Genomic DNA, 15,415 nt, shown 5'->3' with positions numbered 1-15,415 from the left:
GTGGCTGTGACGGTGAGAAGGCGGTGGATCACCGTAGCTGGCTATGGTCTGTTTGCAGTGATCTGCCGGCCGACCTCTATGCGGCCGGTGATGTTGCCACATTCGTAGTGTCCGTCGCTCACGTGGCGTATTTGCCGCCGCTTGAGGCGGTACGCTAAACCTACCATGACCGTGGTTTCTCAAAATGGTTCAAATGGCTATAAGCACTATGGGACTTAACATCTCAGGTCATCAGTCCCCTAGACTTAGAACTACTTAAACCTAACTAACCTAAGGACATCACACACATCCATGCCCGAGGCAGCAGCGTGGTTTCGGACTGAAGCGCCTAGAACCGCTCGTCCACAACTGCCGGCGTGGTTTCTCAACCGTGCTGTCACATAGAGTTTCGGCCAACATCATCCTACCAGACAACCCATTCCCCACAGTAATCAAAAACGGGTCTCCTTAGTGTCCTATAAGCGGTCTCCTTTCCAGATGAACCACAATTTTCTAAAAACTCCCCCAGTTAACCAAAGTAGACCATTCAACTTCCCTACTGCAGTCCTCACATACTCGTTTCATTTCATATGGCTTCACAATGATACGCTTATATATTTAATCGACGTTACTGTACTAAGCAGCGCACTACTATTGGTATATTCTTAGATTACGCGATTGTTTTTCCTACTAATTTGCATTAACTTACATTTTTTACATTTAGAGCTAGAACATTCAACTAGAAATCTTGTCCAACTCATTTTGTATCCTCCTAAAGTCAATCAACGACGACATCTTCCCGTATACCTCAGCGTCATCAGCAAACAGGCGCAGATTGCTGCTCACTCTGTTCTCCAGGTCATTTATGTATATAGAAAATAGCAGTTCTCTTATTGTACTTCCCTAGGGCACTCCTGACGATACCCTTATCTCTGATCAACACTTGCCGTCGAAGACGACGCGCCGGCCGCTGTGGCCGAGCGGTTCTAGGCGCTTCAGTCCGGAACCGCGCAGCTGCTACGGTCGCAGGTTCGAATCCTGCCTCGGGCATGGATGTGTATGATGTCCTTAGGTTAGTTAGGTTTAAGTAGTTCTAAGTTCTAGGGGACTGATGACCATAGATGTTAAGTCCCATAGTGCTCAGGGCCATTTGTTCTACCGATGTTACTACAAGATGCTTTACTTACAACATGATGGATGTCCGGCACATAGCTCGCGTGCGGTTGAAGCGGTATTGAATAGCATATTTCATGACAAGTGGATGGGTCGTCGAAGCACCATACCATGGCCCGCACGTTCACCACATCTGACGTCCCCGGATTACTTTCTGTGGGGAAAGTTGGAGGATATTTGCTATCGTGATCCACCGACAACGCCTGACAACATGCGTCAGCGCATTGTTAATGCATGTGTGAACATTACGGAAGGCTAACTAGTCGCTGTTGAGAGGAATGTCGTTCCCAAATACATTGAGGCTGACGAACATCATTTTGAGTATTTATTGCATAGCGCCATCTGGTTTCCCCATTCAAGCTAGACAAGTTTCGTTCTTTGTCGTGTTTTCGTTTGACGCTTATTTCGTGAGATATTTGGCCTGGTCACGATCAGTGGACGACCCTGTATAGTTAAGGTGATGACGGCCTGTGATCCTCCTAGTGCAGATGAACATCAACCTTGAACTCTTATTGGAATCGACGAGATGCTGTGAGTAATGAGGCTAATGAGGGGTGGAACTACATCACGTCCCAGCGGAGGTTCGAGTCCTCCCTCGGTCATGGGTGAGTGTGTTTGTCCTTAGGATAATTTAGGTTAAGTAGTGTGTAAGCTTAGGGACTGATAACCTAAGGAGTTAAGTCCCATAAGATTTCACACACATTTGAACATTTTTGAACTACATCAGTAGCGTGTAGTCTAAATTGAGAATTTGTGTCTGACAGGAGGCGTGCTACGGTAGTCTGTGCGGTGTGCTGATCATTCTGTTCGGATGGCGTAGTGATCAGTGCATCTGTCTAGCAAGCAGGAGGCCACGGTTCGAATCCTGCTCCGACACATATATTCAATTTGTCCCACTGTTATAGATGAACGCCCACCTGCAGCTAATATCTTTAGTCCATTTGCGTCTCGATCGAACAGTTTTGTTTTTGTACTTGTGCGCTCTTACATGTCCCCTTTTTTGCGTCTTCAGTTAGAAAGCGATAGTAGCAAAGATGACGACTACTGGACAGAATGCTTTTGTATTTTGCTATTTCCAGGAAACGATTATGTTGTTACAGTGTAACTCGCGTTCCGCAATAAATTCCATTGCAGCCTCCCGAGTAATGATAACATACGTAGATGGTATAATCGACTGGAAGACACGGGCAGTGTTTGCAGAGGAAATAGTACGGGAGGGCCAAGAGTGACTGAATAACGCGCTGAACGACTATGAGAGTCTTTCAGGCGTAGTCCCAAGTAACCAGTTCGGAAGGCTAGTAGTAAATTAACAGCTGCGGCCACGGCTTTGTGGAGACTTCTGAGGAGCACTTACAACTACGTCCTTATCGTTAGCAGTTGTTTCAAGGTCTAAAGCCTGCAGACTACAGTTTACGTGCAAACTTCGCAAACGAAATGTTGCTGCATTACGGTGAAGAATTTTTCTAGGCTGTATCGTCTTCAGTGATGAATCAATATTTCATCTAAGTGTAAATGTCAACACACACAACGTGCGGCCGGCCGAAGTGGCCGTGCGGTTAAAGGCGCTGCAGTCTGGAACCGCAAGACCGCTACGGTCGCAGGTACGAATCTTGCCTCGGGCATGGATGTTTGTGATGTCCTTAGGTTAGTTAGGTTTAACTTGTTCTAAGTTCTAGGGGACTAATGACCTCAGAAGTTGAGTCCCATAGTGCTCAGAGCCATTTGAACCATTTTGAACACACAATGTGCGCATCTGGTGGTGAGTAGACCCTCACGAGGTGGTACAGTTGTAAAAAGACTCTCCCATATTGAAACCCTGCGGAATGTTTATGGGCCACTGTCTTCGCTGAAGCAACTTTAACTGCTGTTTCTTAACTTGATGTGACGGCCGCGGTGGACGAGCGGTTCTAGGCGCTTCGGTCCTGAACCGCGTGATTGCTACCGTCGCAGGTTCGAATCCTGTCTCGGGCATGGATGTATGTGATATCCTTAGGTTAGTTAGGTTTACGTAGTTCTAAGTTCTAAGGGACTGATGACCTCAGATGTTAAGCCCATAGTGCTCAGAGCCATTTGAAACATTTATCTTGATGCCAACGACCTTGCCGCAGTGGTAACACCGGTTGCCGTCAGATCACCGAAGTTAAGCCCTGTCGGGCTGGGCTAGCACTTGCATGGGTGACCATCCGGTCTGCCGAGCGCTGTTGGCAAGCGGGGTGCACTCAGCCCTTGTGCGGCAAACTGAGGAGCTACTTGATTGAGAAGTTGCGGCTCCGGTCTCGGAATCTGACATACGGCCGGGAGAGCGGTATGCTGACCACATGCCCCTCCATATCCGCATCCAGTGACGCCTGTGGTCGGAGGATGACACGGCGGCCGGTCGGTTCCATTGGGCCTTCATGGCCTGTTCGGGAGGAGTTTAGTTTAGTTTAGTCTTATCTTGATGCGCTGGAACTGTGGGCCTTTCCTCGACTGGAGCTAAACCACAGAACTGTATTTGGCAGTAAGGTGATTCACGGCCTCACTGTCACTCAGTATGTGCTTGCTTAAACAATATTGCACTCGACCTCTGAATTGCCGCAACGGGCCGGATGAGAGAGCTTGTTTCGCATGGCCTCCACGTTCACTCGATCTGACATCATGCGCTTTTTTCTTGTTGGCGAGGAGGAGGGATGGGGGTTCATGTGTATGTGTATTTGTCTCTGTTATCAGCTGATTGATCGGACTTAAGAAAGGCGACTGAAGTTCTTGTTGCAACAATTACTCCAGACACATAGGTCAAGCTTTGGGAAGAACTGGCCTATCGACTCAATGTGTGCCGTATGCTAGCATTCAACACTTGCAAAACAAACTGTATGAGTTGCTCCTTTTCTTCACGTATTAATTATAATTGTTAGTTGAAAGTAATAAACGCTACAGAGTCTTAAAAACGTGATATTCATTTTGAAACATCCGATATAAGCACTATAATGCTTAATGTACATCGGTAGAACATTATGTAGGAAGTCAGCATTCATTGCACCATTTAGATTGCCATCGATAAAGTGGGGGCCAATTATCCTTCCTCCCATAATGCCGCACCATACATTAACCCGCCAAGGTAGCTGATGTTAAACTTGTCGCAGCCATCGTGGATTTTCCGTTGCCCAATAACGTATATTATGGCGGTTTACCTTACCGCTGTTGGTGAATGACGCTTCGTCACTAAATAGAACGTGTCCAAAAAATCAGTCATCGTCCCGTAATTTCTCTTGTGCCCAGTGGCATAACTGTACACGACGTTCAAAGTCGACACCATACAATTCCTGGTGCATAGAAATATGGTACGGGTGCAATCGATGTTGATGTAGCGATATCAACTCCGACGTTTTTGAGATTCCCGATTCTCGCGCAGTTTTTCTGCTACTGATGTGCGGATTAGCCACGACAGCAGCTAAAAGACATACTTGGGCATCATCATTTGTTGCAGGTCGTGGCTGACGTTTCACATGTGGCTGAACACTTCCTGTTTCCTTAAATAATGTAACTATCCGGCGAACGGTCCGGACACTTGGATGATGTCTTCCAGGATAGCGAGCAGCATACATACACTCCTGGAAATTGAAATAAGAACACCGTGAATTCATTGTCCCAGGAAGGGGAAACTTTATTGACACATTCCTGGGGTCAGATACATCACATGATCACACTGACAGAACCACAGGCACATAGACACAGGCAACAGAGCATGCACAATGTCGGCACTAGTACAGTGTATATCCACCTTTCGCAGCAATGCAGGCTGCTATTCTCCCATGGAGACGATCGTAGAGATGCTGGATGTAGCCCTGTGGAACGGCTTGCCATGCCATTTCCACCTGGCGCCTCAGTTGGACCAGCGTTCGTGCTGGACGTGCAGACCGCGTGAGATGACGCTTCATCCAGTCCCAAACATGCTCAATGGGGGACAGATCCGCAGATCTTGCTGGCCAGGGTAGTTGACTTACACCTTCTAGAGCACGTTGGGTGGCACGGGATACATGCGGACGTGCATTGCCCTGTTGGAACAGCAAGTTCCCTTGCCGGTCTAGGAATGGTAGAACGATGGGTTCGATGACGGTTTGGGTGTACCGTGCACTATTCAGTGTCCCCTCGACGATCACCAGTGGTGTACGGCCAGTGTAGGAGATCGCTCCCCACACCATGATGCCGGGTGTTGGCCCTGTGTGCCTCGGTCGTATGCAGTCCTGATTGTGGCGCTCACCTGCACGGCGCCAAACACGCATACGACCATCATTGGCACCAAGGCAGAAGCGACTCTCATCGCTGAAGACGACACGTCTCCATTCGTCCCTCCATTCACGCCTGTCGCGACACCACTGGAGGCGGGCTGCACGATGTTGGGGCGTGAGCGGAAGACGGCCTAACGGTGTGCGGGGCCGTAGCCCAGCTTCATGGAGACGGTTGCGAGTGGTCCTCGCCGATACCCCAGGAGCAATAGTGTCCCTAATTTGCTGGGAAGTGGCGGTGCGGTCCCCTACGGCACTGCGTAGGATCCTAGGGTCTTGGCGTGCATCCGTGCGTCGCTGCGGTCCGGTCCCAGGTCGACGGGCACGTGCACCTTCCGCCGACCACTGGCGACAACATCGATGTACTGTGGAGACCTCACGCCCCACGTGTTGAGCAATTCGGCGGTACGTCCACCCGGCCTCCCGCATGCCCACTATACGCCCTCGCTCAAAGTCCGTCAACTGCACATACGGTTCACGTCCACGCTGTCGCGGCATGCTACCAGTGTTAAAGACTGCGATGGAGCTCCGTATGCCACGGCAAACTGGCTGACACTGACGGCGGCGGTGCACAAATGCTGCGCAGCTAGCGCCATTCGACGGCCAACACCGCGGTTCCTGGTGTGTCCGCTGTGCCGTGCGTGTGATCATTGCTTGTACAGCCCTCTCGCAGTGTCCGGAGCAAGTGTGGTGGGTCTGACACACCGGTGTCAATGTGTTCTTTTTTCCATTTCCAGGAGTGTAGCACACACGCCGGCCGTGGTGGCCAAGCGGTTAAAGGCGCTACAGTCTGGAACCGCGCGGCCGCTACGGTCGCAGGTTCGAATCCTGCCTCGGGCATGGATGTGTGTGATGTCCTTAGGTTAGTTAGGTTTAAGTACTTCTAAGTTGTAGGGGACTGATGACCTTAGAAGTTAAGTCCCATAGTGCTCAGAGCCATTTGAACCATTTTTTTTTTTTTTTTTTTTTTTACATAGCACACGCCCGTTGGGCATTTTGATTACGATAGCCACACATCAACACGATACCGACCTTTTCCGCAATTGGTAAACGGTCCATTTTTACACGGGTAATGTATCACGAAGCAAATACCGTCCGCACTGGCGGAATGTTACGTGATACCACGTACTTGTACGTTTGTGACTACTACAGCGCCAACTATCACAAATCGAAAAAAGTGGCCTAACTAAAATATTCATATTTCTTTACGTACTAGACGAATATGTAATAAAAAATGGGGGTTCCTATTTAAAAAAAAACTCAGTTGATATCCGTGTGACCTATGGCAGCGCCATCTAGCGGGCCAACCATAGCGACATCTGTTTTCCCCCCTTCAAGCTAGACGAGTTTCGTTCTTTGTAGTTTTATCGTTTGACGCTTATTTCGTGAGACATTTGGCCCGGTGACTATCAGTGGACCACCCTGTATATGTGTGTGAAGGCTGTTCTTTTGAACATGTGTGAGACAACGAAACCATTTTGATCCTGCAGCCGCTACGGATCAAGATACCAAGACATTAGCAGCCAGTGGGCATCGATTTATATCAGTGGCTCAAGCTGAAAATTTTTGCCGGGCCAGGATGGCATAAGAGTCAGTGCATCTGCCTAGAAAGCAGGAGGCACGAGACGTCCGAAAGAGCAAACACCATTCACGTATAAAATTCAGTTGATGTTTCATTTGGTGTATTTATAAATGCAAGATGCATGTAATAAATGCTACAAAGCTTTAAAACCCCGGTATTCATTTTGAAACGCCTGATATACTTAGGTCGGGGTTCCTGTGACCTTCTCCCATTGCATCATCGCAGCATCGATTCATCTCCGTCGATGTGGCCGCCACTTTGCAAACTGGATCCAAAGTTGCGGAAGCACTCTACCGTTCCACGGGGCGGCGTCATTTATTGTAATGGAGTTAGCGCGATTGCCCACATTTTGCCGGCCGGAATATTAAGCGCAAGGCGGGGCGGGCACTTACTATTCCGGCGACCCCCTGGCCCCGCGGGAGGAGCAGATAGCTTCTGGCGTGGCGTGCTCGCTGGCGCAGCACGCGATCCCTCCGGGCGGACGGGCCGGAACTATTTGCCGCTAGTTACCTCTTCGCTGCCTCGCTTAGCGTGGCGCGGCACCGGGCTAGCTGGCAGACGTTGTCTCCTGTTCGCATCTAAAAGGCGCAGACTCCCGCTGCGGAAGCGCGAGCAGACAGCCCCATTCGCGTGCCTCGGATCTGTCTGCACGTCAAGGCGTCTCACTGGACACGCCTCTCTACTTGTGTCTCTGTTTTAGGAGCATAACGCCTCGCGTAAAATCCGCCACTAGTGTACTTCACGATACGAATCTTCGTGTTCCTATCTATGACGAGAAAGGGAAGGAGAAATGGTGGAGTAAAATTGTCCTTCTTTATACTGTGTGTTAGCGTCAGGGGTTAAATCTCAAATCCTCCTACTCTTATAGTATTGCACCAAGTGAGACCATATGACACCTAATCCTTTCCGAGATACTCAAGTTTAAATTTATAGTGACCCACGCTGAGAGTTAATAATTTTCTCATTCTCTGCATTGCTTGTGATCGAAGTCGTCCAATAATAATTTGTTATTCGTGTATGTCAGCAGAGAATATTATAAAATACTGCGGTAAATGTAGAACACTGTTCCATTTCGTAGTTAGATGAACAAGCTGTTCATTATGTGTGATACGGCACCCATGCTGAAGCTGGCTCGGGCTACCCCGAGGGCATGCTAAAGGTAATGCCTATAAAACCAACTATTTCTATGTTGTTTTTTTTTTAAATAAAGAAGCAACCAAGGCAAATCTTTTTGGACATTGTTTATTGATTCCTGGATATTTTCTGATTTTTTAAACGAAATTCAATCATCATTACGCCCCATCCCCCACCCGAGCAAATTTCCTCTGTAAAAAGTGAGGTGTGTCCATGATGACAGTCCTTCAGTCTACAAATCTTACCCGAATCAAAAAACAAACAAGTTTCTCAGGCTAAATTTTGAAATTTAAAAAAATAATAAACTAGTAGACGTATGAAACAAAGACGTAGTTTTATTGTGCCTTTTTCGTCACGTTTTTTGCAAGAAGTAATGAATAAATTACGTAAAAAATTAGCCCATTGCTCCTTGCGGACATATCCGAAGAGTAATTCAAACAAATCTCATAAAGATATCTTTACTAGTACGCATACTAACAAAGGATATCACTCTCAAATTTGTCTGAATTAGTCCTCGGGCATGTCAGCAAGGAGTATCAGGCCATTTCTTGTATTTTAATTTATTCACTAGGCATCCCAAGAAACGTGGCCAAAAACATGACAAAACTACATCTTTGACTCAAACGACCACCATTTTATTATTTATTCACATTTCAAAATTGCGCTATTACTCGGTGCACTGTATTCTATAGATTAAGAAAATTGTTTGTTTTTTGATCTCGGGTAAGATTTGCAGAGTGTAAGACTCCGTCATTAACACACCTCATTTTAGACAGAGTAAATTTAACTCCTCGGGAGGAAGACTTAATGGTGACTGAATTTCTCCGAAAAATCAAAAAAATCCTGAAAAATCATTAATGATGTGAAAAAGATTTACGTTCATTGCATCATTAGTTTTCTCAAATAAAGTCGTAATAATCGCCTACTTCACAGGCTGAATTAGAAGAATGGACCCTTAAAGCTTTTTAACTAAAACAAACATTATTAACATTCTACATCTTTATTACTTATGTCTACATATTTATTTCTCGGCATAGTCACCCCAGCGACGAACGCATTTCTCCCAACGAGAATCCTCTTTCTTAATATTGTCGCTGTGGAATGTTGGGCTTTGTTGACAGAGGCACAACTTTACTTTTACTTGCACCCCTTCATCACTATTAACGTTAAGGCCTCTAAGTTGTTCTTTAAATTTTGGGAAAGATGAAAATGAAATGGTGCCAACTCGTGACTATATGGAAGATGAACGATGACAGCGGTCCTAAGGCGTCGGTATGTCACAGATATTGCAGCGCTCGTGTTTGGTCTCGCATTGTCATGCTGAAGAAGATGTGTGGTCTCGCATTGTCATGCTGAAGAAGATGTGGTGTCTCGCATTGTCATGCCGAAGAAAAGAGTACTCCATGTGTGGACGAACCCTTCGCATTAGTGCTTTTAGCATTCTGAGTTTTCGATTTTCACACCGACGTAGTTACATTGCACGCCATCATGTTGCAAGCTACAGTTCTGAGCCCTCTAGCGGCAGAGGGTCGCAACTTGCGTTAGCAAAGAGGGAAAGTCGACCGAGTAACCTCACTCTGTCAAACAATATTTGTAACTGGATTAAGGATTTCTTGCTGTGGAGGACGGAATGTGTTACCTTGCATGGGGAGTCATCGGCAGATCTGGAAGTAGCGTCAGGTGTAGCCAAGCAAAGTATGTTGGATCCCTTGTGTTCATGTTGCATCTTAATGTCTCAGTAGACAACATTATTAACAGCTACCAGAGACTTCTCATACATTTTTTTTTTATAGTGAGTTCTTATGGGACCAAACTGCTGAGCTTGTCGGTCCCTAGGTTTACACACTACTTAATCTAACTTAAACCAACTTACGCTAAGGACTACATACACTCCCATGCCCTAGGGAGGACTCGAACCTCCGACGGGGGCAGCCCTGCGATCTGCGCAAGGCGCCTAAGACAGCACAGCTATTCCGGGTGGCTTCTTGCAGATGGTGCAGTTGTCTATCATGAAATGAAAATGTTGCTTCCCCCATACGGATTTGGAAATATGTTATCCTCTATACGTAACGGTTTGTACTGTGATGCGACTGAAGCAATGCTATAACTTTTGACACTGTTTCTACCACCATATAATTTGTTAATACCCAATGAGGCGGAAATAAAATGTTTATTTATTTTAAAATAAAATAATGGCTTCCTTTAAGATGTAATGAAGTATTCGCTGAAAAATCTGAAGAAATATTCAGCCAGATCTGGATAGAATTGTTACAAAGACTGGAAACTTTCTTCAAATGTACAGAAATGTAAAGTTATACATTTCACAAAGCGAAAAGAATGTAGTATCATACAATTAGAATAGTAGTATCCTGCTACGGCAGTATCAGTGATTCACAGTTAGAATCAGTCAATTAATGCAAACACCCAGGTCTAACAATCTGTTTGGATATGAAATTGAATGATCGCATAAGCTCAGTTGCATTAGGGTTACTGAAAAAAAATGTGCTAATGTGTGTAAAACGAAAAGCGCTGAAGAGGTTGTGGTCCCTGTAAGAGAGCTGAGGCTGCAAACTAGCCACTAGAGGGACATGCGTGCCCATTCACGGGACGATAGAATGAGCACGTGCACGTGTCGATAGCACTCAGTAGTGTTGAAAACAGAATAATGGGGAGATGAAAAGAAGATTAAAGGGATGTAGTGCGTTTCCTGACAGCAGAAGGAGTCCAGAGGACGAAAATTCAACACGGGATGGCGAAAGAGTAGGAAGAGCATACATAGCCTTTGACACATTCCATAATGTCGTTTGTGGAGTATATATGTAGATATGGATGTAGAAGAGCCCTGCATGTCTATTGTAAGGGTATTGACCTTGCCCCCACCCTTTCCACAAAGAAAAATCCTGATCCCTGATCCCCGTGAACCACCACACCCAGGACGCATCCCCGAACCCCATCATTCCAACCCTGTTCCACCCACACCTTCATCATCTCCAATCCTGACCCTCAATTCCTCAATGCCCGCACCCTCACCCTGGTCATCCATAAATACTTCCCCAATACCCCAATCTCCCTTCTCTCAGTCCTCTTTAAACCCCCCATGCTTCCATCCACACCGATCTCCTGTCCAAAATCCCACTTTCCAATTTGGCCCATGAGCCACCCTTACCCACTACCACATCTCATCCTTCCCCAATAGCCTCAACCTCCCCAACATCTGCCGACCTTTACTGCTGTGATCAGGAAGCGTAGCCCCATGGTTACGGAGGCTGAGGTGTTGGCAGCACTAAATTCCAATCCCAAGACTGAAATCCGGTCGGCCCAACGCATCTTTAATGATACCAGGCTGACTTACCTCATGGGCCTATTCACTGAATTCTCCTCCTCCATCGACTGACTTCTTACACAGGGAGCCCTAATCTATAATCAACGTCACAAAGTTGACCCCTCCCATTCCCCCCTCCAATCCTACTGTTCCCAACGATGCCTAAAGTATAATGACCATGTCACTGCCCCCTGCAAAAGCGCCCCTACCTGTCCTCAAAGCAAAGCTTGCAACTTCTTGAAGAACTGCCACAACCTCACGTCTCCCCCCTCCTGTAATACCTGTAATGAACCCCATCCTACTTACTCCTCTATAGGGAAGCCTCCTCCCACCACCAAAAAACTCACCATCCCCATCTGCCCCACTGATCAACCCATCCAGCCCAACAACTCGCTCCACCCTTCTCCTACTGCAGAGGACATCATCTGCTTTGTCACCATTGTCCACCAAAACATGTACCCCTTCCAATGCTACCACACCCTTTCCCAAATCGCCCTCACTGCCCATTCCATCTATCACCTCACCAACTATGCCACCTACTCCCACAACCAGGCCCACTTCACCTTTAGTCACATAACCACCCTCGTCCAAATCTCCTCTATCATGGTGCAACAACACTACAGTATCTTTTACCATAATATCCACTCCCTGCCCTCCCACAAACTCCTCTTTCTCCACACCCTCTATCGACACCATGTGGATGCCTTCATCTTCAATGAAACCTTCCTCCAACCCCGTATCTCTGTCTCCACAGCCCCTTCCACTGCACCGATAATCTGTACCCCTGGCACGTGGCAGGGGTGCTATTGGCCACCTCAAGCACCTCCTTGTTCAGCCCTAACCTCTCCTCAACTATCCTGCTGAGCCTCTTCTTCCTCACCCTTACCGTCACATCCACCTTTGTACCCGCATCCCAAATGACTCCCTGGCCTGCACTGACCACACCTTCTCCACCTTCTTGATTGCCAAAGACCTCAATATCCACAGCCATGCTCCTGCCAAAGTCCAATGGTGTCATTGGTTAATCACCACCATTCAGAGAGATCTGGTTCCCCTCCCCTAACACACCTGACCGAAATCCAACACCACTTCTAACATGATCCTAGCCTTTCCCAACCTCCTTGGGCGCATCACGGTAGTCCTTGACCTAATTGGCAGTGACCATGCCCCTGGCCTCTTCAGTATCTCTGATGGTCGCCAGCCCCTCCCCATTTCTCACCCTGTCATTCCTCCTAGTCCACAATTACTCCCTCACCAGCTGGGATGCCTACCAGGACTCCATGCACACCCAGGTTGAACGACACGACCTTACCTTTCAATCTCCCAATGACATCTCCTGTACATCTACCTTCCTCCACCAGACCTTGACTGACGCCATAGCCACCCATAACCCTACTAAAGCCATCCACCCGCACCACCCAGAACTGCCCCCACAGGCCGTCCTTCTGTTTCACGAATCCCATTGCCTCTACCGATCCTTTCTCCACACTCGTAACTGGGGCACACTCACCCGCCGCAGGCAATTATGACACATCCGCAACTTGCTTACTGTGAACAAATGCCATGCCTGGTGACAGACATGGACACAACTGAATGCCACGCTCCCAATAAACTCTTCCAAGTATTGATCTGCTTTCCACTGCCTCACTAGGATCTGCCCTAACCCACAGTACCCTCTCCTCCTTGATGACTGTCCCTTTCCTGGCAACGACTTTGCCTCCCACCTATCCAATGTCTTTTCCATTCCAGATGATTCCCAATTTGATTATTCCCTCTTCCCCAACATCATCGAAGGTATGGATACCTCCACTGCTCCCCACCATCAGAACTTAACACTCCCATCACTACACAGGACATCAGCCTCACACTCCACGCTAAATGCAACACCGCCTCCGGCCACGACCATGTTACCTACTGCCATCTCAAACACAGCCCTCCCTCCTTCCTTGCAGTCCTTACCGCCCTCTACAATGTAATCCTTGTCACTGGCTTCTACCTGGACCTGTGGAAAACCTCCCATGCCCTGATGTTCTCCAAACCAAACAAGCCTCCATCTGATGCCTCTTCCTATCGCCCTATATGTCTTACCTCGGTGTTAAGCAAGCTCTTGGAATCCATCCTTCACGGACACCACCTCATCCCCAGCGCATCGATTGTGGTTTTTGACCTTCTTTCTCTGCTGACAACTAACTCCTATGCCTCACTCATCTCCTCTCCAACCAGCTTAACTCCCATCGCTCTGTCAATTTTGTCTCCATCGACCTCAAAAAGGCCTATGACCATGTATGGCATCCCAGTCTCCTGTTTAAACTCCTTACTTATGCCCTTCTTATCAACTATGCCCATCTGATTGCCTCCCTCCTCTCCTGCCACCCCTTTTAGGTTACCATCCATAACGCCTATTCCCATACTTTCTATCCTTCCATGAGTGTGCCCCAGAGCTCTGTTCTCTCCCCTCTCCTCAACATCCTGTACATGGCCAATATGACCAAGCCCCCTCCTCTGGTCCACCTCCTGCAGTATGGCAATGACACTGCCTTCCTTCCCCTTGCTCCTGCCCTTCAACGGTCCAAATACCTTCTCCAGAATTGCCTTGACCTTTTTGTCAGATAGTGTAACCAGTGGCTCCTCAAAATCAATCCTCCCAAAACCCAGGCAATCATCATAGGTCACACCACTCGCTCCTTCAGGCTCCATTAATTTTTCCCTTACCACCTGCACCTGTCATGCCCGCCCCCACCCTCACCTACCTTGGACTCACCATTGACCATCACCTCACCTGGATCCCTCATCTTGGCTCTATCCAATCCAAAGCCCACAATTTCCTCCACCTCCTTAAACTCCTCTCTGGCAGGACATGGGTATTAAACTCCTCTACCATCCTCCATACCTACAAATCCTTAATCCAGTCCTGCCTGGAAATCCCCCACCCCCAAATTCTATAAGTCCCCCCAGATCCTCGAGCACCATGCACTCTGCCTCGCCTTCCATACATGCCTCCCATCCACCATGCAGATCCTCTATGCACTGATTCCTTTGCCCCATCTGCTCCTTTTCCTCGAACATATCCAAGTACTCTACACCTCACGCCGGCTTGATTCCCCCCCCCCCCCCCCAAATCCTCTGGTTGCTCCTATCCTCTCCAACCCCCACCTGCTGCCGTGCCTTCACTGTTGTTTCCCCCCTACCCCCCCCCCCCCCCCCCTCATTACCTCTACACACTTCATCTCCTTTCCCAAGGTGGCTTCTGTTAACTAACCCTCCTGGATGATGCCTTCTGTCCCTCCATTTATCCCTCCTATCAGCTCTGACCTTCACCTCACCCTCCCTCCCTCTGTACTCCTCCCTTCCATCCCGTTTTTTCCCTGCCTACCCTCTCCTTGTACTTTCTCTCCCCCGAGTCCTTTTCCTTTCCCCTTCACTGCCTTCCCCCCCTCCCCCGTTTACTGTGTTCTATCCCTCCATCAGCTCCCCCTTTTTTGCCTTCCCTCTCCTCCCTCTCCCCCCCCCCTCCTCTGTCCAGTTCGTCCCCCCACCATATGCCCTTGTACTCTATAGTGCAGTGTTTCTGTGAGTGTTCAGTACTGTGCATCCCCCTTTTCCAAGTGTTGTGAACAGCCACCATACTGTCGATAGGTGTGTTTTTTAACAGTTGCGAACAGAAACCAGACTGTCTCCATGTTTTTTTTAATTGCGCCTATCTATTTACTATGTGCTTTAATCAGCATCACCGGCCCTTTGTTTTTATATTTTCTTCGTAACTTTTTCGCCATGTTTGAGTTCTTAACAGTCATCGTTTTATCACCTGCTTTTATTGTTATGATATCCCCTAATTATGTTTTTTAACTTTCCTGTAGGCTGCAGAGCGGCGTGTTATGCTCCTGTCAGCCCGTCCCATCTCTTGGGGGGGGAGGGGGGGGAGGAATCGAAATCCAATAAAGAAAAAAAAAGTTGTATGGG

The sequence above is a fragment of the Schistocerca americana genome, chromosome 1 (genome assembly GCF_021461395.2).
Source record: "Schistocerca americana isolate TAMUIC-IGC-003095 chromosome 1, iqSchAmer2.1, whole genome shotgun sequence".
Lineage (NCBI taxonomy): Eukaryota > Metazoa > Arthropoda > Insecta > Orthoptera > Acrididae > Schistocerca > Schistocerca americana.
Note: the sequence above shows the minus strand (reverse complement) of the source record.